This window comes from Thamnophis elegans, chromosome 13 (genome assembly GCF_009769535.1).
Source record: "Thamnophis elegans isolate rThaEle1 chromosome 13, rThaEle1.pri, whole genome shotgun sequence".
NCBI lineage: Eukaryota > Metazoa > Chordata > Lepidosauria > Squamata > Colubridae > Thamnophis > Thamnophis elegans.
In genome coordinates, this window is record NC_045553.1 from 30,951,402 (window position 1) to 30,975,470 (window position 24,069).

At 38.5% G+C, this 24,069-nt stretch overlaps 1 protein-coding gene across 1 annotated transcript in view; it reads right to left on the bottom strand.

The window, feature by feature from the left end:
- The window catches only part of LRRTM4 (leucine rich repeat transmembrane neuronal 4), a 417,468-nt gene that overhangs the window by 155,661 nt on the left and 237,738 nt on the right, over positions 1 to 24,069 (bottom strand). The gene's annotated exons all lie outside the window — the stretch shown is intronic.

A 24,069-nucleotide genomic window follows, 5' to 3' on the forward strand; every position in this document is an offset into this window, starting at 1 on the left:
CTAAGGTTGATAAAATTAGAGATGACATGCTGAGTCTTGTAACTGTATTAACAGAACATATTTCTGGAGTGGAAGATACTCTAGAGGTTCTTAATGATGCCAATGCTAACTTGACATTGAAAACAGAGGTGGTGGAACAAAAAGTGGAAAATGCTGAAAAAGAAATTATTATGATACAGTACCGACAAATGGAGTTCGCATTAAGAGTAAGGGGGCTGCGTGAGGAGAAACAGGAGAACCTGAAACAGATCCTATTGGAAGCTTTTGACCGCCTGATGGGAAGACCAGGGACCAATCAAGACTGGCAAATTGACAAAGCTTACCGCGTTAACTCCTGGCTGGCAAAGCAGAAGCAGCTTCCTCGAGACATCGTTATATATTTTACTACAAGAGAGTTTAGAAATATGGTACTGCAAGCATCTTATAATACTAAGCTTCAAATTGGCGGTCAAGACCTGGTTGTTTTGAAAGAGATACCACCTCAAATGTTAAGAGCCAGGAGAGACTACGCTTTTTTGGTCGAAGAACTCAGAAATCGTCAGATACAGTATAGATGGGATGCACCATTTGGCATCATATTTACATTTGATAAGCAAAGGTACCGCCTCAACTCTGTATGGAAAGCCCGAGATTTTTATTATAATATATTGAAGGCCGGACACCCTGCACCATCTGGACCTAGAGAAAGACCACAAGAAGGACAGGATAGACAGCAAACTACACAACCACCAGACAAGATGGAGCATCTTTCTTCTCTAGAAGTGCAAGGTGCTATGGAACCAAGACCTAGCCACATGACTACTAGACGTATGGAGAAACAAGCTAAAAAGCAACAGCATCAACAATCATCGGCCATCGATCAAGGATCTACAACAACAAATCTGGAAGCAATGGGAGGAGCTAGACCTAAGGTTAAACAGGCCGTGCAGGAAGCTCTAAAAATGCTTCAACCAACCAAAGATGACAACTAAGATTTTAACATGGAATGTCAACGGACTGAACTCTCCACAGAAGAGGAAGAAAATATTTCATTATCTCAAACAGTTTAAGAACGATGTAATTTGTTTGCAAGAAACTCATATCAAGTCAACTGATCAAAAATATTTGATCAACTCAAAACTTGGTCAACATTTTGCAGCTTCTGCTATGGAAAAGAAGAATGGTATAGTTGTATACTTAAGAAAAGATATGAAAGCTGAATTAATAGAAGCAGATCCCTTCGGAAGATATATTGCTTTAGACTTAATCTTAGAAGGGAAAAAGACATTACTTTTGGGAATTTATGCTCCCAATCAACAGCAAGATAGATTCTATAGAAAGCTTCATGCTAAATTAGTACAGTGGGACTATAGTTCCTGTATACTATTGGGTGACTGGAATGGAGTGATAGATACTAAGAGAGATAAGAAGATTTCCCGCCTAAATACCAAGATGCGAGCAAAGTTACCCAAATCTTTCTTTGATATTATGGATGATTTTGAATTGAGAGATATTTGGCGAGAAAGAAATGCAGAGGAATGTGACTTCACTTTCTTCTCGGACAGGCATCAATCCCTCTCAAGGATTGATTTTATTCTAACCACTAATGATTTGCTTTCTAGGGTCAAGAAAACAAAGATTGCAGCTAGGGTCCTTTCGGATCACAACCCAGTTTGGATGGAGTTGGGAAGGGTAGTGCAGGCAAGAAGGTCTTGGAGATTGAACGAAAACTTATTTAGATATGAAAAGTATATTAATGATTGTAAAAAATTACTATCTGAATATTTTGTTTTGAATATGAATAAGGGTACATCTATGGAATTTGTATGGGACGCAAGCAAAGCGTATATGAGAGGAGTTTTGATGAATATAAATAAAACACATAGAAATAAGCAAGGGTTAAAACGAACAGAACTGGAGGAGGAAATTAAGAGAAAAGAGCTGGAGTTAACAATGAACCCAGACGATACAAAGGTTAAGGAAGCTATTAACATATTAAAATCTCAATTTGACATGTTGATCTCTGACCAGGTGGCTACTAATCTATTATATGCAAAACACAATACTTTTTGCAATGCAAACAAACCTGGCAGATGGTTAGCTTATCAGATTAGGAAAAAAAGGAAAACTCGAAATATATCTAAACTGATTTACAGAGGGAAGGAGGTATTTCAACAGGAAGAGATTCAAAAGGCTTTCTGGGAATTTTTTACAGAACTGTATAAAGGGGATAAAATTAATGGTTTAGACATAGACAAATATTTAGACAAAGAGAAAATACCTTCAGTTAGAGAAGAACACAGGCAAAAATTGAATCAACCAATAACCTCGGGGGAAATCCTGCAGGTAATTAAGCAATTAAAGTCAGGGAAAGCACCAGGTACAGATGGCTTGACAGCGGTTTACTATAAAAACTTACAGTTAGAAATGGTAGAACCTCTTAGAGAATTATTTAATATGATTCAAACGGAAGGTAAAGTCCCTCCATCTTGGAAGACAGCGTTTTTTGATTTTTGATTTTTGATTTTTATTAACATTTGTAGGCCGCCCTTTTCCCTGAGGGGACTCAGGGCGGCTCACATAAAATCAGGGAAGGGGAAATGCAGACAATAACAAAGACACATATAATAAAAACAGTAACCAACATGCATTCATCATTCGGGAGGGGCAACTATCTTCATCCCCAGGCCTGACGGGCTAGCCAGTTCTTCAAGGCTGTGCGGAAGGCCTGGACGGTGGTGAGGGTACGAATCTCCACGGGGAGCTCGTTCCAAAGGGTCGGGGCGACTACTGAGAAGGCCCTCCTCCTTGTAGTTGCCAGCCGACACTGGCTGGCCGATGGAATACGGAGGAGGCCCAATCTGTATGATCTTATTGGTCGCAGGGAGGTGATTGGCAGAAGGCGGTCTCTCAAGTATCCAGATCCACTACCATGTAGGGCTTTATGGGTGATTAACAGCACCTTGAAGCGCATCCGGAAATCGACAGGTAGCCAGCGCAGCTCGCGGAGGATAGGTGTAATGTGGGTGAACCGCGGTGCACCCACAATCGCTCGCGCGGCTGCGTTCTGTACCAGCTGCAGACGCCGGATATAAAGATATATCTTTGATACCCAAAGAAGATCAAGATACTACTCAACCCAAAAATTATAGACCTATTTCATTACTGAATGTAGATTATAAAATTTTTACTAAAATATTAGCAAATAGGTTAATGTTGGTCACTCAACAATTGATACATACGGACCAAACAGGTTTTATACAAGGGAGGCAGATGAAAAGTAATGTTAGATTAATTATTAATGCATTAGAATATTTGGGAAAGAACAACCAGATCCCTGCTGCGTTTATATTTTTGGATGCTGAGAAGGCCTTTGATCGAGTTAACTGGCAATTTCTGTTGAAGATACTGCAAAAAATGCAGATAGGAGATAATTTTTTACAGTCAATTAAAGCAATATACCAACAGCAAACAGCACAAATCATAGTCAATGGAAGTCTAACAGACTCTTTTCAAATTGGAAAAGGTACAAGACAGGGCTGTCCTTTGTCCCCATTATTGTTTATTATAACTTTGGAAGTATTGTTGAATAAAATACGGGGCTTGGATGGTTTAAAAGGGATCAAGATTAGGCAGCAAGAATATAGAGTCCGCGCTTTTGCGGATGATTTGGTCATAATATTGGAACAACCGCAGGAATCTAGTATGGTTTTAATGAATATGATTAATCAATATGGTCAAGTGTCGGGCTTTAAAATAAACTTAGGAAAAACCAAAATATTAGCTATAAATATGAATATTAAACAAAAGGAAGAATTAGGAGTGATGCTAGGATGTGAGGTAGTTAAAAAAGTCAAATATCTTGGAGTTAACATTTTAACTTCAAATGGGAAATTATATAAGCATAATTATGAACCACTTTGGCATAGCATACAGACAGAGATGAAAAAATGGGAGAAATTGCACTTATCTTTGCTGGGTAGGATAGCGGCAGTGAAAATGAACATTTTACCAAAATTTTTATTTCTCTTCCAAATGTTACCTATACTTAAAAAAGATGCGAACCTTTTAGAATGGCAGAAGGGTATCAACAAATTTGTGTGGGCAGGAAAGAAGCCGAGGGTAAAGATGAAAATAATGCAAGATGTACGTGAGAGAGGAGGATTGAAACTACCTAATTTAAAACTATATTATGATGCAGTGGTATTATCTGTAATTAGTGATTGGATTCACTTAACCAATGATAGAATATTGAACATTGAGGGACATGATCTGGTATTTGGTTGGCATGCTTACCTGTTATTCAACAAAAAATTGGATAAGAACTTTAAAAGTCATATTTTAAGAAATGCTTTATTGCGGGTCTGGAAGAAATATCAATATAAATTAAATGACAAGATACCCATGTGGGCAATTCCTAGACACGCAATTGAAAATATGAATACAGCACAAAAACAGGACAGAATTACCTACAGACAGCTTCTTACCTCGGAAAGGGGGGTATTACAATTAAAATCTTTAGAGGTATTAAAAGAGGAGAAGGTAGTTCAAACATGGTTCCAGTATGGGCAATTACAGGCTAGGTGGAAAATAGATCAAAAAATTGGTTTTATTCAAGTTGAGGATAATCTGCTTAAACAAATAAGAGATCAAAGCTTAATGCATATAAAGAGGATATATAATGTATTAATACAGATGGATTCGGAAACAGAATTAGTTAAAGATTGTATGATAAAATGGGCTCAAAATATTGAGGAACCAATAATGTTGGATACATGGGAAAGAATCTGGGTAAGAAATGTGAAATTTACACAAGCTCAAAATCTGAGAGAAAATTTTTACAAGATGTTCTATAGATGGCATTTAGATCCTAAAAAGTTGGCTTCTATGTATCCGAATGTACAGCCTAAATGTTGGAGGTGTGGTTCTCTCGATGCTACATATTATCATATATGGTGGACCTGCCAAAAGGTTAAGGCATTTTGGATAAAAATATGGTGGGTCATGCAAAATGTTTTTAAAAGAAGGATAAAGTTTAGTCCTCAGTTATTTTTACTAGGTATATGTACTGACTTTACAGTGGTAGAGACCAATTTGATTCTGCACCTGATAACTGCAGCAAGACTGTTGGTGGCGCAATATTGGAAGAAGGAAGACTTGCCTACAATTCAAGAATGGACATTGAAAGTAACAAACTTAGCTGAAATGGCTAAAATATCGGCATATCTCAAAGATCATTCAAATGAGAGATATAAACGAGACTGGAAAAAATGGATTGACTATATACAAAATAAATACGGGACTAAGAAATTCCAGTTAGGCTATGCTTAAGATCAGAAATGATTTAAACTGTTAAAAGTCAGTTCAGTAAGAAGAAGCTAAGGTCAATCTAGAATGTCATTAATTTCTTTATTTCTTTTTTCTCAATAGATTTTAGACTGTGTTAGTTAAAAATCCATACCGTGTACGGGTTCTGGGAAGTCGGGGGGGGGGAAGGAGGAGGGGGGGTGGGGGGGTGGAGGGAGGGAGGGGTACACACATCAGAAACATACCCCCCCCACACACACGCACCCACACACATATTGAAATGGCTGTTTATTAAAAAAATGTTCCTTGCAAAATTCTTATTTAGTAGTGAGAGTTGGATACTTTTTATATCAAAGATCCTGTTATGTATAAGTACATAGATGCAATATAATTTAAAGTAAGAAATCAGCACACATAGAAGAATTGCAAAAGCCCAGGATAGGATTCAGAGCTTTAAGATCTCAGAGTTAGTGAAGGAAGCTCCTTGAGGACTTAACTACACCATGTAATGAGAATGGCAGAATAGCAATAGCAATAGCAGTTAGACTTATATACTGTTTCATAGGGCTTTCAGCCCTCTCTAAGCGGTTTACAGAGTCAGCATATCGCCCCCACGGTCTGGGTCCTCATTTCACCCACCTCGGAAGGATGGAAGGCTGAGTCAACCTTGAGCCGGTGAGATTAGAACCACTGAACTGCAGATAACAGTCAGCTCAAGCTCAAGTGGCCTGCAGTACTGCACCCTTACCACTGTGCCACTCTCGGCTCTTAAGATGCAGGGATTCAGCAAACATGAATCAACAAGGAAAGGCTGTAAACTGTGTAAAGTATCAGCTCCAGTTTCTGAATCAACTCAACATCTTCACTAAAAGCACAAGGAGAACACAAGTTGGCAATAGCCTTGACAGCCCTTCTACTACATTACAACTGCAAATCTAATTGCAACTCTAGGTAATCAATATATGAGTGTTGCTGCATTCTCCACATGTACAGGTGAAACTCGAAAAATTAGAATATAGTGCAAAAGTTCATTTATTTCAGTAATGCAACTTAAAAGGTGAAACTAATATATGAGATAAGACTCATTACATGCAAAGCAAGATAGTTCAAGCTGTAATTTGTCATAATTGTGATGATTATGGCATACAGCTTATGAAAACCCCAAATGCACCATCTCAGAAAATTAGAATATTACATGCAATCAATAAAACAAGGACTGTACATAGAACAATATCAGACCTCTGAAAGATATAAGCATGCATATGTACTCAGTACTTGGTTTGGGCCACTTTTGCAGCAATTACTGCCTCAATGCTGCGTGGCATGGAAGCTATCAGCCTGTGGCATTGCTGAGGTGTTATGGAAGACCAGGATGCTTCACTAGCGGCCTTCAGCTCTTCTGCATTGTTTGGTCTCATGTCTCTCATCTTTCTCTTGGCAATGCCCCATAGATTCTCTATGGGGTTCAGGTCAGGCGAGTTTGCTGGCCAATCAAGCACAGTAATCCCACAGTCATTGAACCAGGTTTTGGTGCTTTTGGCAGTGTGGGCAGCTGGAAAATGAAGTCAGCATCCCCATAAAGCTCGTCTGCGGAAGGAAGCATGAAGTGCTCTAAAATCTCCTGGTAGATGGCTGTGTTGACCCTGGTCTTAATGAAGCACAGTGGTCCAAAGTCCTGTTGCTCAGTGGTCAAAGTCCTCTTTTCTGACGAGAGCAACTTTTGCATCTCATTTGGAAATCAAGGACCCAGAGTATGGAGGAAGAATGGAGAGGTCAATCAAGCACAGTAATCCCACAGTCATTGAACCAGTTTTTGGTGCTTTTGGCAAAAGTTGCTCTCGTCAGAAAAGAGGACTTTGGATCAAGGAGCAACAGGAGCTATACACCATTATCATCACAATTATGACAAATCATGGCTTGAACTATCTTACTTTGCATGTAATGAATCTTAGCTCATATATCAGTTTCACCTTTTAAGTTGCATTACTGAAATGAATGAACTTTTGCACGATATTCTAATTTTTTGAGTTTCACCTGTATGTGCAAAGCAGACAGTTGAAGCTGACTAATTGGACCAAGTTAACTGTGAAAACCTCACTGCTTTCTTCCGCCACAACTCCAACTGCTTAAGAGGTTTGCTTATTAAAGAAAACAAAATGTCATGAACTCCCTCTGCTACTTTGTAAAAAATTGTGTAAAGCAGAATCAGATATGTATTTTTGTTGTTTTTAAGTTGGATGGGTGGTTTTTATGCACTTCCTGGGAAATGTGTGTCCTTTGGTCAATTGCCTGATATACTTATTCAAAAAGAAAGAGGGAGAGATTAGCCTAATTATGGAAACAAAAGTTGAGATGATAGACAAACCAACATAATATATGACCCATCCAATGATCATCAGATCTCTGCCTGCTACCTGTGTCTTCCAGATAGTCAGACTCTTCCTCTTTTTGAAATCTCAGGTAAGCAGCAAAAAAAAAACCCTCCCCTAAATTAACTGTCAGATCTATGGACACATATTCACCCTCAATGTTTCTGGTGAGGAGGATAATAAATTGTGAGAAGATTTCACCCAGTCCCTGTAAGTATGTCAGTTTGCTATTTGAAACTGCAATCTGAAGGGCTTATAATTAGACTGAGTTACATTTAAGTGTGTCAGCTTGTCATTTAAAGCAGCAGGCTGGCACACCTGTCTGGAGGTTGATCTTTTCATAAGCCTGTGCCCAACTCTGCCATTTCAATTCCACATTAGCATCTTCTTAAGGTATCGAATACCACAAAAAAATATTGCAAGAAAATTAGCATCGCGTCACTGAGGCACTAATTTTCCTGGGCAAAACATGAAGTTACAGCAGGCAGTAATGCACTAGAAGTATTCATTAAAGATGGGATGGATGCCCTAGAAGAAAATTTTGGGAAATTAGCAAAGAGATGGTGGATGGTGAGTAAATCAACTTCCCAGCAATGAAATACACTTATGGGAAAAGAAAATGAACATAGATGGTTGTAGGATGCAATGGAATATCACATAGAAGTTTTGAATTTAAAATTTTAAGTACTCAACAATGTTTTCCTTTTCCTTCTTTCCTTCTTTCCTTCTTTTTCTTCCAACACATATTTTACTGATCTTTACCGTTCTTTTCTGCACTTTTTCCAGAGCCTCAGCATTTATTTTTTTGGTATCATATTGACCAAAACTGAATGCAATATTCCAAGTGTGGTCTTAAGGTAAAGGTTTCCCTTGCACATATGTGCTAGTTGTTCCCGAGTCTAGGGAGCCACTCTGTTTCAAAGCTGAAGAGCCAGTGTTGTCCGAAGACATCTCCATAGTCATGTGGCCGGCATGACTAAACACTGAAGGCACACGGAACGCTGTTACCTTCCCACCAAAGGTGGTTCCTATTTTTCTATTGCTACTTTCGAACTGCTAGGTAGTTGCTGGGACACATAGTGGGAGCTCAGTCCATTACGTAGCGCTAGGGATTCGAACCGCCAAAATGCTGACCTTTCTCAGTGTCTTAGCCACCACGTCCCTTGAGCCACCATGTCCCTAGTGTGGTCTTACCAGTGTACTATAAAGTGGTACTAACACTTCACATGATCTTGATACTATCCCTCTGTTGATCAGGACTTCAGCTATATTCCTCTTGAATACTGACTTTCAAATGTTATTTATTATTTTGATATTTTATTTTCCTCCCTCAATTAATCAGGTGCTTTCCTCCTCTTAAATTCTCAGACTATATTTGCTGTTGATTTTCTCCCTCGTCTTTTTATTTTCCTATGCTATGTTTTAAGGGATTTCTTTTTCCTCAAGCTTCCGTCCATCCTGGTCTGTATAATTTAAACACCAATTAAAATGGCTATCTCTTTATTTTCAAACTAAACTTGTTTCTGCCTTGTCCTTCCACTTGCCTTCTCTTAACAGTCTGAAAATAAGCAGACCTCTAATTTTTACCTTGATTAATTCCCTTGGTATGTACAGGGACAATGCTTTCTTTGAAAAAATAAAGGACAAACTGAAAAAGAGACAAATCTGAAAGAGCTCCATAAGGATGAAGACAAATTAATTGTTCATGTTTATAACTTTGCTTAACAGTGAAAAAATGAAGAGAAAAATCAAGAAAAAATATTTAAATGAAATAAACACAAAGGATTGCTTTCTGGAATGAAAGATTAAAATAAAGGATATGTGGTCAGTGTATCTATATGGTGAGAATTATGTGAGTTTATGTTCAAATTTACTACTTTTAGAGCTTTTAGGTTGTTGCTGTTGTCTTTATATTCCATTCATTTTTATTAAATAGAATTGATATGTTCATCATTCAACAAAATGTTCAACTGTAATAGAATCCTAAAATCAGAAGGGGGTTAATAGCTCCTTTTCCTCTTAACCTATTTTTATCTTAAAAAATCAAGCTTTGGTGAACAATGCACCAACCACAGCTCACATAATCAGATAAATAGAGTGCATAAACTATTGTGGGATTTAAATTGTGGAGGGGTGGAGATGAGGCAGGCTGGATAATTTTACAGATGAAAATTATATGTGAGATAGATTACAGGTATTTTATCACTTAAAAACTATAGTGTTAAAACATTATATTTGTTAAGACTTTTGGCAAGAACCCAAAACTTTTTGATGTATGTGAGTTCAGTTACTGCATCTTGCTTTTCTAAAATAGACATTTTGAGATCTGCAGTAGGGTATCATGGGAAGCTGAAATGTTCTGATTTGATATTGTCTTTGTTCTGAATCCTGGTACAATAGAAGAACAAAGTCTTCTCTTAGAGTGTCTATAAGGAATTCTAGAAGATAATTTCTATTAACTGTTAACTTTGCCATATTAGACTATGATAACTTGAAGTGCCATTTTTCACTGCGTTGAATTAAAAGATCTGGAATCTACTAACAAATTCAATTTCAGCAGCTGTGCAATACTACACAAATAGAAGGTTAGAAGAAACCAACCAAACATATGGTTACTATTTAAGAGATACAGGTCATTTTTAAAATCCTTTTCAAATAATGTTCTAAATATCAGGAAGAATAGCAGAGGCAAAAGTTGTGCCATATTGTTCTCTCTTTCAGAGAATGTTAGCTCCCTGTTTATATAAAATTTGTTGATATATAACAAGGAGCAAACCCACACACTTGCGTGCACAGATGATGCTACCTAATTGAGTAATGAAACATCTACAAGCAAACAACCAAGCTCAGTGAGTGCCAAGGCATGTAAGGTATTGTTTCTTTGTGAATATTCTCAGGTAATCAGTGGTGGGCTGCTGCCAGTTCAGATTGATTCAGGTGAACTGGTAGTTCCAACCATCAGTTGGCCCTGCCCACCTGCCCCCGCCTTATCCTGTCCTATATTTCCTTCTTTCTGGCTCAGCTGATTTGTGCAGCACAGCTGATTTCCACGCCTCCGCTGTTCTACTTACCAAGGCTGCCTTAGAAGGTAAGCAAGTGAGCTTCAAATTGCGATATTTTGAATGCTGTGTGCAAGTGCATTAGGCATGCACATACACAAAGTGTGAGTGCATGAACAAAGCGCGCCATCACCAAACCGTTTGTTAAATTGGCTTCAGCCCACCCCTGCAGGTAATGTCTTCCTACACTTGCTTCATTTAACTGTGCCTAAAGAAGACCAAGTTCTCTGGGGAAGATTTTAAATGTTGGGAAAGGTGGAAGGAAAGAGAAGCATCAGGGTTAAGGTAGATAGAATAACTACAGTGGTATATTGCTCTAAGTTGGTTCTTCAAGTTTTCTATCACTACTAGGTGGCTAGATTCATTTCTGATGATTAATGAATGTACTGATCAGTGGTGGGCTCCGGATCCCATCGCAACCAGTACGCTGCAATGGGGCCAGGCAACCACCATGGGCACGCGCGCTGGGCCTGCATGTGCACCCACCCTCCTGTGATGCTCTAGCTGCTCAGTGGAGGTTGTGCAGGCGCTGTAGGCACGCATGCGCAAATGGCACTGTTAGCTCAAATAGACGTAAGGAATGATGGCGGGTGATGGGCCCTCCAAAGCACCATTCTGGTATGGTGGCCACTGCTCCCAGCTGCCACCGGTACACCTGTACAGGAGCATACTGCCCAGAACCCATCACTGTTACTGATACCATATATACTGACAATGGGAAGAATCTCATATGAAAAAAGATGGAAGGACACATTAATTCCCATAATGTAAGAATGGATGGTGAAGGTGGGAGAGTTGGCAGAGATGGCAAAATTGACTGTTCTACTTAAGAGACAAAAATATTCAGTTTGGTTTCCATTTGGAAACCACTTCTGGATTTTGTACTCAAAACTGAAAAAAAAAAAAAAAACTCTCATTTTAGTTTTTGATAATTAAAACAACTTTCTTGTTCTATAAATGGCATGCAACATTTAGAAATGTAAAGCAAACAGTTGAGGTAGTAACTTTTTTTTTGTACTTTACTACACTGAAAAAGTTGGGAGTGTCATTATTTTTATCTCCCCTTTTGTTTTGTTCTGCACTTCACTTTTTACCCTTCTCAATTTTTGTTTCTATTGGTAGTTTATAATAAACTTTTAATAAAAATCTTGAAAAAAATAATGGTTTTAGGTACAGAATAAAAGTAACCTTTAAAGGTGCTTCTGTTAAGTGTTTCTGAAGAATTCAAGTGTCTCCTTGATCAGTTTATTATCTACTTAAACTGCATCAACTTAATGAAGCTCAACACAAACACTGGCTAGGAAGAAGGTCTTGTAAAATTTCTGCAAGAAAACTTCTGCAAACTTCTGCAGCAGCAGCATCTCTAACCAAAGCATCCTGTTGATTATACTGCTGTGTTATCTATTTTCTTCTCAGCTAGACTGCAGCTGCTTCATTCGCTAGAGAAAAACTAATAATAAGAGAATAAGTATACAAAGAAATTGTCTTCCAGCCTGCGAGTAGGTGTAACACAGTAAGCCTTAGGAGATTTTGATGGTGAAAGGAGAGAACAACAAAGAATAAGAAGATGGTGAGTTAGGAATAGCTGCCTCCACTGTTCTGAACAAAGACGCAAAACAAGTCTTTGTTGGGTGACTGATTTTGTAGGGAGATTTTGCAGGGAGATTTTGCAGGCTTTGTTAGTTTGTGGTTTACCTTTGTAAAACAATCAGCAGCAGCAGCTCTCATTATGATGTTCAAACATCACAACCTCAATGAAAATTATCTGATGATATTCGTCCATCATATTTGAAGAGGACCTCAACATCTAACAGATTATGGGCTGTCCACAATGTGTCCACAGGTGGCTTTTAAGGCCTATACGGGCACCAAATGTCCTGCCACATGTTGGGCAGACAAGTGTGGGCACCACTGTTGCAGCATTTGCAGCTCTGGCTTTGTGGAGTGGTCACTTCTCTTGTGCTATGGTTGTCTGTTGTGGCCCAGCAGGAGCCGTTGGAGCTGCCGATGGACTCTGATAGCGAGGAATCCTATGAGTCGGCTATGGAGGATGCGGAGGACCCTGGGCAGAGTTCAGACTCTGAGCAGGGACCAGGGAGGCTGGTTGGCCACCAGGAGGCACCTGAGGCATGGAGCAGTAGGGAAGATCAAAGGGAGTTTGTTCCTGACGCTCGGCAACGAAGGGCGGAGAAACGGAGGCGGCAGTTACGGAGACAGACTCATAAGAGATAATCAGGCCCAGGTGGCTGTGGCTTGGCTCCTCCCAAGAAAGTATATAAGAAGAGATTTTGGGAGGAGCCCTTTTGCAGGACACAACTGTTCATACCAAGCTGGAGAAGCTCTTGTGTGTATTGTATCTCTTGTCTGTGGGAGTCTGGGTTGCTGTCATCATCTTGCCAGTGAGTCATGTTGGGCTTTCAGCCAACAGGATTGTAGTTGCTGTAAATAAAGAGTGGCAAACTACTATGCCTGTGTCGGCATTAATCACCGGACGGAGGTGGGTCAGAACAGTTGTCCTTCTGTCCTCAGATGTCTGGCAGCCTTGGTGGATCAGTGTGCACCATGTCGATCGAGCTTGTGCCCGGCTTTCCCAGGAGATGGTGTCACCTTGTGACTTAAGGGTTATATCTGACAAACAGTAGGCTGAGGTATGTTCTCATAATTTCCTCTTACCTCAAGATACCTCAGTTCATTTTGTTTAACCCTATTTCAGAATTCCATCCAGGCTCGAAATTTTGAGCTTGGACCACCTAGAACTACACTGCCTATGGTCTGACCTAACGTTGTACACTAAATTGTCTGCTACAATGTCCTACCTGTTAACAACTATTTCAGCTTCAACCTCAATAATTCACAGGCAAACAATAGATACAAACTCAAGGTAAACCGCTCCAAATTCGATTGCCGAAAATACGATTTTAGCAACAGAGTGGTAAACATGAATGCTCTACATGACTTCATTGTTACATCCACGAAACTCCACAGCTTCAACCTTAAACTGTCTACTGTGGACCTCATCCCATTCCTAGGAGATCCGTCAAGGGGGCGTGCATAAGCGCAGCAGCATGCCCACCATCCCTGTCCTACTGTCCCCATTTACTTGTATTCATTTCCTTTGTTCATGTCCGCATTTATACGTATACCTGTTATCTTGTGCATATTTGACAAACTAAATTTAAAAAAAAATCAATCAAGAAGAACCAAGATCTGCCTTCCATAATAAGAGAGAAGGGATAGAGACAGGAGACAGACATTTGAAGAAGACTCACGATTCCAATTTTGGTCTTTTGTTGGGTTTTGTGGTAGATTTAAAAGTTTATTTTATTATGTTAAATTACATTATGCCCATTGAGGGTTTAAACTACAATGTTTCCAGGCTCAAAATGATGGAAAATGGGAATGTCAAGTTCTATCAATCACTGTCAAAAAAAAGATAGTTCAGGCCCCAGTGAGGAGGTGGTAGAGGAATTACATGTTTTCAGTTCTATTTTAGAATCTTTTCTAGTTTCATTCTCAATTATTCATTGTGCATGCATATTAAATTAGAAAACCAAATAAAAGCAGGCAGCAAACAAAATAATTGGTAGCAGAAAAGAATGGGGCAAACTCATGTCACCTCAAGGTTTGTATGCCTACACAATCACATATATTTTTTTTTTTTACTTTTAAAGTGAAACTTCTTAGGTTAAGGGCAACCAATCTTCCAAATGACTAAAACCAAGCTGCTGGGGAATAAAGTAAATTAATCCATATATTGAATCATAGATTCCACCCAGAATTAATATCTGCTGCCACATTTTGAGACAGCGCTCTCTCCCCCTCTCTCGCTTTCAATCTCTCTTTCTCACACACTTTTTTTTTCTGTCTGATGGGAGAAAAAGGAGATACTTGACTTTTAGTTCCTTTTCCATCTAAATGCTAAGATTAATATTTCCCACCAAGAGAAGCTTCTTCTCATATTATGAACATATTTACACACATCCATCATTTTTTTACTTAACTATTCAGCAAACCATAGCTTGCCTGAATAAAATATACATTACTTTTTTAAGCCTCTTCAATTTTTATTTGCTCTTCTGCTTTCCATACACCATATTATAGTCTATTTCATCTTCAACTCTTCTCCTCTCCCTCTCTCCTCCTCCCTGCCTTCTTTCCTCCCTCTGCCCTCTCTCTACTTCCCCTTGCTCTCTCCCTCTCCTCTCCTCTTTTTCCACACCTTCCCCCTCTCCTACTCTTTCCCTTCCTTCTACTTCCCTCTCTCCTGTATCCTTTCTCTCTCTTTCCCTCTCTTTATCTCCCTTCCATTCTCTATTTTACCTGGTGTATTTCTGCCTTTTAGCAAACCCCATTTAATATTGCTGGCATTAATAATTATATTCCCAAAGGAAAAAAAAATATTTTCCATATTGCTAGTTTTTCTTTTAAATGTATATCTTTATATGAATTACATTTGTGTCCCCCCCATAACACCCTCTTTTTTGGACACAGTGCAAGATGGATTCAAATTTTCCGCTATCCTCATAATACTGTTACATACTTATACATCATCAAGCGCCCATATTTTTGTCTCATCTTATAATTCTAACTCTATATTATTAGGAATATTTCCAAATTTTCCCTCCATTTTTCCCACTCCTCTAGTAACTTTCCCACCTAATATTTTTTTCTTAATTGTAACCCAGCATAATCGTTTCACCTTCCATTATTAATACGTATCAGCTAGCCTACTCTCTTTATTCACCTTAGTTAATTTACCTTTAATTCCTTTTACCTGCAAAACTTTCTATTCCATACACACATATTCATTTCAATGTTACAGTTAAAGTTCACAACAGAATATGCTTTACAAATGTCCACCACCTTCCCCACCCTGATTTTTATTATCTATTTCCCTTCTTCCGCTCATCTACCAATTTTTATTTTCCCTTCCATTTATTTTTAAAGAATCTTACATCCCAATCGCTGAACTTTTCCTTTCTCTTTCTGCTGTTTATATATCTTTTCTTCCCAATGTTTTTTGTAACTTTTTGCTGTACCATTCATCATAACCTCTTCAGGATTTCCTCTTGTCTCCTCAACCTATTTTCCCTTTTTCCTTTTGTTATTATATTTTTCCCTTGTAATGAACTCTTTTCTTTCTTTCATCCTGCTGCCTGTCTGCTCCATTTGTTTCTCTTTGAGGAACCAATTTCTTCCCTTTTGGCTGTTCAAGATGCAGCTCTTTTTTCACCTTCTTTCCAAGAGACTCTGGTCTAAAAGACACCCCCCTCCCAGGCAATGGTTTGTCAGCCCTGGATTTCACGGGGTCCCTCGGGAGCCCGCTTCTCCAGTCTGTCTCGTTGCGGTGCTAACCAGAAGTGTCAAAATATACATTACTTTAAAAGCCTTTTTAGTGCCACTTGTTATGTTCTTCCAAGTAATTCCCAACTCTTAACAAAGTGAGCTGATACTAAAAGACTTGGAGGACATTATTTTCATCTCTTTTGTGGATACAATTGTGACTTTGTCAAGTCTTTTTTTCATGAAGACAATGAAATCAGTCAGCTACGTAAGCCCAGTATATTACCGTTTACCTATTTTAGGGACCATTTAAGATGAAATGTTTGTTCAGAACAAGAGAAAAAAAGTGGGGAAAACAATCCTTATTCATATCACATAGATGGTTACATAATCAGAAATTCAAAGGCAGATTACTATAAATTCTTGTTGGATGGAAAATGTTGTTGAGATTTTTGGAAATCTGGGTTTTTGGACATTCATTTTTCAAATTGTCCTCCAGCCAGCAAACTACATAAAGTATTGCAGGGAATAAAGATGATTTATGACTTAAAAGATAATTAAGAAAGAGGGAAACAGAACAATATATGTATATACAGTGTATGTTTGTGTGTGTGCATATGCATGCATATGCGCCCACACACCCACACACCCACTCCCAATTTGTTTTGGTCCCCCTCCCTCATAATTTGTTAAATCATTACCAAAGGATGAATCAAATGAAACTCAGTTATCCTTAAATATTTTCTTCTTCAAATCACCTACAATTTAGTCTCTTTTCACCTACTTCATTCCTTGCAAATCCTTCAATTCTTCCCTCTGTTCCCCATCCCAGGGCCATAATGCCAAACTCACAGTATGAAAATTAAACATCCCACAACTGTTTCAGCCTGGGGTTCTATTGAACATATTGAAGACAGCAGGAATAAGCCATAGAACAGTTCAGTCTTTTGAGTGAAAGTGAAAAGATGCTTTTGAGCATGATAGGTACAGATGCTGCAATGCAATCCAAGGGAAAGATACAGTTGCTCAAAATCATCGAATAAGACATTCTTTTGAAATTTTACTGATATTTGCTGGAAAGGAAATGGAATTCCTCTACCTCCTTTCGCTCCCTTCCTTTCCCTTCCCTTCTAGCATGCTTTGGAGAAAGGAAATTGGCCCTCTGCTATTATGTTGAACTTTTTCTCTTTCCTTCCATCCACCAAACACAGTTTCTCTGCTTATCTTGAAACCTCTTTTTAAAACCATTTAGCTTTGGTGCTAGTAGCTTCCAAGACGACAATTTCAGTAATTATCACTATTCAACAGATATATTGATTAGCAACGCCCAACAAGTCAGAGTTTTCCACCTTTTGTTCTGCTACAAGGAACAGAATGAAGGGCTTTCTCACTCAAATCAAGAAAGATAAGACAGCCTAATTAAGCCACAATCTAGAATCTAAGAACATTAAACTAAAGGTGCAACTAGCACCAATCTCTGAGTTTAATTAATTAAAAAGGTTAGAAGTTACACTATTGATTTTTAAGAAAATCATTGATATTATGATAAAGATTAAATATATTTTATATTACTTCCTCTGCATACATTCTTTAAAGAGTTAAAAAAAAACAGGACCTATAAAAATAAGTTCATTTATGAGCAAGATAAATGCACATAAAGCAAGAAAAAAATAAATAAAGGCAGACTAAGAGAAAAAAAAATTGTAGTGTTCATATAAAAAGAGACTAGATGGAACAGGAGTTATTTACAAAGTCAGAAAAAAGATGTAAAGGCATCTTAGGCATTTCAGGGGAAGAGTGCATTCTATGGCATAGGCACCATCAGAGAAGAAGTACTTGCAAGTCAATGCAGCATGGCAATCTGGAGTTCTAGGGAACACAGAAGGACCTTCCCATACAATCTCAGCAATTAAACAGGCCTGTGACAATGGAGGCAGTTTATTGAACACCTGGATTCCACATTATTTATGTAGCATAAAAAGCTGTTGGGTGAAGTAATTTATTAGTGTAGTGGAGTGACAGAATGGCCTTGAGGGACAGGAGAAAGAATCACTATGAAGACTACGAAGACAACAGCAAGATAAAGAATCTGGGGCAAAATTTTAACCTAAGAGAACATCTCAGACAAAGTGCTCCACAGTTACTGTATCATGAAGATAAAGGGAGGGAGGAAGAAGTGCATTCTGACTTCTAAGATGTTATATCTTTATCATAAAGTTAGTATTATTGCCTTGTGTGACTTTGGTTGCTGAATCTAGTCGAGCGGGGAGTGGGGTTTGCTCTTGGATTATATACAGTAGGTTTAGGTTTATTATAAGTAGCTTGCCCTGCTAGCGTTGGTGAGGATGTTTATATTCCAGTAGAGGTAATCCTTGACTTATAAGAGTTCATTTAGCGACTGTTCAAAGTTACAAGGGCACTGAAAAAAGTGACTTATTGCCATTTTTCACACGTACAACAGTTGCAGCATCCCCATGGTTATGTGATCAAAATTCAGATGCATGGCAACTGACTGACAATTATGGACCCCAGTGTCCTAGGGTCATGTGATCTTCTTTTCTAACCTACTGGCAAAGAAGGTCAATGGGGATGCCAGATACAATTGACCATGTCACTCATTTAATAATGGCAGTCATTCACTTAATAACTGTGGCAAGAAAGGGTCATAAAATGGGCAAATCTTACTTAACAACTGCCTTGCTTAGCAACACAAACTTTGGACTCAACTGTGGTCATGACTCGAAAACTACCAGTCTTGTAGTTCCTGTTGTTTCTTTTGAAAAGAAAAGCTAAACCTTTTTCTCCACCTTAAATATTTTCAGAGTGAACTGTAATGAGCTGTGCATTTGATTAAATAAGGACTCAATTTTACTCCATCATGTGCAGGATTATCATAGAGGAGAAAGCCCCATAAAAGTCTCAACTGTAAATGAATACAGTTAATGAAAAAAGAGTCATATGAGGCTTGTAAAACATCACTGTGCTTCAAAACTTGCTACAGTCTATAGTTCCTAGGCCACTCTTGCTTTACAAAAATGAATCTCTTCCTCATTTAAACAGATATCTCAATTTTAAGAGGTAATAAAAGTAATTGAGAACAACTGGTACAGAGAAGCTGACAACTTTGTGGAAATTATACTTACCAGCAAGAAAAGGGAGGAGGAAGGAGATGAGTGCAGTCAACTCTTCTGTGAGTCTGTAAATAACTTTCAATCACTCAGAGACCAAGCTTGTCCATTAGGCCATGCATAACTAACATTAAAGGTAAACAAAAGGTAAAGTAAAAGAGGGATGTGGTGGCTCAGTGGCTAAGATGCTGAGCTTGTTGATCAGAAAAGTCAGCAGTTCGGCGGTTTGACTCCCTAGCGCTGTGTATAATTAAATTAGTATTTAATGAAAACTAATATGAATGGAGTGAGTAATGGAATGAACTCCAGTTACTTGTCCCAGCTTCTGCCAACCTAGAGTTTGAAAGCACGTAAAAATGCAAGTAGAAAAATAGGGACCACCTTTGGTGGGAAGGCATTCCGTGCGCCTTTGGCATTTAGTCATGCCAGTCACATGACCACAGAGACGTCTTCCAAAGAGCACTGGCTCTTTGGCTTTGAAATGGAGATGAACATCGCCCCCTAGAGTCGGGAACGACTAACACATATGTACAAGGGGAACCTTTACTTTTTAACTACACACACTTCACTTGATCTTAGCCAAAAGGCCGATAAGCGATGTTTGTTTCTTTAAAATGTTAATGTGTTTTGTGAGTCCAGCTCAGTTTAATTGAAGTAATACCGGTAGTTCTTGACTTACAACAGTTCATTTAGTGACCGTTCAAAGTTACAACAGCTGTGGGGAAAAAAAACTTATTATCATTTTTCATACTTATGACCGTTGCAGCACACCAATGGTCACATAATCAAACTTTCGATGTTTGGCAAGTCATAAAGTCATAAAATGGGGCTAAACTCACTTAGCAAATGTCTCACTTAGCAGCATAAATTTTGGGTTTAATTGTGATCATAAGTTGAGGACTACCTGCATGTGAATTCTGACAATTCAGAAGAGAAGTAAAAACAGTGATCCCAGCCATATTGTCAGTCATAAATACACAGAGGTGGAGAATTATCTCTCCCCAACCCTGAAGATGAATGATCAAGATTTCTGAGTGTTTTTAACTATGCATAAATTAACATCTAGGCTGATTGGGCTGCTGGCATTCAAAACGTTATTTTGTCACTAACAAGAAGGTAGGGATGATTGATAACTAAAACTGGAGGTTGGGTTTGATTGAAGTGGAGCTGGTATACAGAAAAGCAGAAATTACCCTATCTTGGCAGTAGCTTTTTGTCATCATTGTCCAGAAAACACTCCTTTGCTATTTTTTTTAACAAATGATCAAATGATTATGCAACCATCAGTTGCCTGTGAAAAACTGTGTTGTCATCTTAGCATTTCAGAAGACAGTCAAAGTGACAGAAACTATAAAAGGGCAAGATGGTAAGATAGACTTCCCACTCCAACAACTTGAATTGAAGTTGTAATTACTCCTCAAGATTTGAAGATTGCTGAAGTTCACTTTGACCCCATTACATGGCAATTGTATGCAAAATTTAATCAGGACATTTTTTTTCACCATAGCGCAAAGAGTAATAGGTAGTTCAGCAACAACATTGTCTTTCTATTTTAGAACAATGCACATGAATATTCTGATGCCATCCCATGGATTCATTCCATACAATAATTTTTGCCCCCCCAAAAAAAGGGTTCTTGGCCTCCCAAAAAGCCCAAGAAAGATATACTGAGCAGTTACCTCTATTGTCTCTCACCTATAGACAGAAATCTAGCTAAGCTAAAGTAGACATAAGCATAATGCATATACTCTTGTAATTATTAGAGAAGAGCCATCTTCATCTTCTTTGTCATAATTGAGCTGTCGCTTGCTCCTCTGGAGTTCACTTCTTCCCTCTTGGGAATCTGGACAACATTCCATCACAGGAGGTAGAATGGGATGGAGGGAACCCAGGGAAATATTATGCATCACAGCCTCATCCACTTTGCATCATAATCCAATTGACCTGTTCAAGCACATTGCAGTATTCATCCACTGAATAACTGCCTTCAACCAACCTTTACATTTCTGAAGCCATTGTGACAATCTCTACCTGTTGCTCTCAACTTGTGGTCTGTTGACCCCTGGGGGGCTGTGATGTCACAGGGGATCATGAAAATTTGAAGATCTTATGATTTAAATCTTGAGTTCAGTCTTGTGGGATCCGTGGCCATGGCCTGTGGCCACAAAATATATTTAAATGGTGAAAAAAAAAAGGTTGAGAATCACTGGTCTAAACATCAGCCATTGCACCTCTTTGCCATGGACGCTTACTAGACAAACATTGAAGAAGCTTTCAAATGTATCCAAGATGACACAGTACATTTCCCTTTGGATGGTTGGGAGGAAGCAGGTAGCTTCATTCATCAGTGTGTACATAAAATTTAGCAGCAACACACATTCATTATACTGCATTTCCAATTCATGGTCCCAAGCTGATGAATATATTGAATCACAGCCTCTAGCCCATTATCCATCAATATTGATTCTAGGGGTGCTTATGAGGAAGTTATGGGCAGACTACAAGATGATATGCAAACAATCACAACACATACCTGAATAAGCCACAAACTGAGTGAGTTAATATGTTCCATTTTTAGTTTCTGACTGCAAATCTCTGTATAGGGAAAAACAAATTTTCAGTGCAAAGCTTTCCTTCCCAAAGAGATATAAATGGATATTTCAGAATAATTCCCAACAAAACTGATGGCTTGGCCACTTGGAGTGATATTTGAAACCATTGTGTTTTCCTTCCTTGTGCATTTTTCCACAAACACTTCTGATTTTTTAAATGACAACAATGCAGTAGCTGTGTCCTAATGACAAATATCCCTTGGAGTTAATTTGAGGGCTTGGCACATAATGCAACACATCAGCAATCCCTGATTTATGGGTGCATTTCTGCATCATAACAACTGAAAACTAGCACTGTGTTGCCAGAAGCAATTACGTTACTATAAAGGATGTGACCATGGAATGCATTAATTTAATTTCATGAACCAGGTAAGACTGAAGGGAAATATACATTTCAAAGAAGAAAAATAAAATAAAAGGAGAAAATATTTTGGAATCTCACTTTTGTGCAAAAAAAATAACTTTTTAAATTTTGTCAGCATAAAGTAAGAAATAACTTGAATTACTTATTTGGTTTTATTTGTGAGAAGCTGCTTTTTAAAAATATGACACTCTTTGCTATAAAATACTCTGAAAACTTTTTTAAAAAATAGTTTAATGATAGTGTGTGTCTGGGTGCATGGAGAGAGAAGGTATCAGAATAAAACAATTCAACAAAATGCAAATACTTGATTGTATGATAATTTAAAACCAGATGGTTTACAAAGACCTCATCAACTTGCATAGAGTATAAATGAGAAGTCTGGAGGGTACCCGAGCTTTGATTTTTGTATTGGTTCTCCTCTTATCTTTAGTTACCAGATTCGCCTAGATTCTGACATACAATGAACCCAGTTAAACCAATTCTAAAATGAATGTTGTGAAGTTTTTAATACTTTAAATACACAATCAAACATTTGTTTATGTTTCTACCAATGGATGCACCATGATGAAATGTTTCAGTTATGGAGGTGCATTGTTTTTCTTTGTAAGATAAATATTAACCAGAGACAAGCAGACAATCTCCACAAAGCACTGAAACAATGTTAAGCTTATATAAAACCCATTTGTTGACCTTGCTAATCTCAGGTGGTTAATTTACCACCATTAAAAGCAATCACTTATGAAGAGTGAAGCAAAGCACTTCAGCTATCCATTCCATTAGGAGGAAACAGGATCCATAGAACTTCATAGAGTTATCACATTTTCCCTCCCTGTGGTCAAGGCAGCATATTTCTTTCTCCAAATTATTCCCACAACGCTAAATGGTAAACAATCTTGAGCTGAGAAATTAGTTCAAACTCCCCTTTGAGCTTTCATGGCCGAAGATAGACAGGAACACCTTAACTACTCTGTCACATTGGTTCTCATTCCATACTGAGCTATACCCCCCTTGCTGGGGATATTATACATCCTTTGAGATTCTTGCACAAGATTTACAAATAAGAGATGCAAGAAAAAGGAACAGAGTGAGATTCTCTTCCTTTCTACAGAAAGGGAGGCAAACAATCTGTCAAGATGCTGTTCTGAAAAAGAGCTGTTTAAAAATAGCAGCAGTCAATGTCCAAACTCAGACTGCAGGGCAACATTCTATGGTTGTGACTGACCCTTCATCTGAATAAGTGAAAGCAAGGTGTGGGTGTATGTGTGGGTGTACTGTGTTTTCCCAAAAATAAGACAGGGTCTTATTTTCATTTGACCCCCGAAATAAGCACTTGGCCTTATTTTCGGGGAGGTCTTATTATTTTTGAGGTACAGGAGATGGCAAGTGTGATCATCCCATGGCTGCTGCTGTGTTGCAATATTTTTGGGGATGACTTATTTTTGGGGTAGGGCTTATTTTAGCGCATGCACTCAAAAGCCCAGTTGGGCTTATTATCTGGGGAGGGCTTATTTTCAGGGAAACAGGGTACTATGCAAAGAGGCCTTGGAGACATGCAGTGAAGAGTGTAAAATGCAGGCAGAAATAGTATTCCATGAATGGTATAATCCAGTTGCTGGCATTGTGTACAGGAACATCTGCACGGTATATGAACTACTAGACTCTCCAGAGTTCAGATGAGAATTCCCACAGAAGGTCATGCAGAATAAAGTCCTGTGGGTCTTCTGGACCCAACCAAGACAGGCAGACACTAGCCAATCAATTAGATATTCCATTAGTAGACAAAGCCCAGAAGACAGCAATAGTGGTGTAAATCAGTGTCATTCCCCAACCTTTCCAACTTGGTAGAGTGGCAAAGATGGCAGTAGCAGCATGGCAGGGAGAGGGGATGGTTTCATGTGCATGCACATGTGTTGTGTTCACAAATGCAGCTGTGCATGAGCACACACTCCCTCAACACTTCCAAATGGC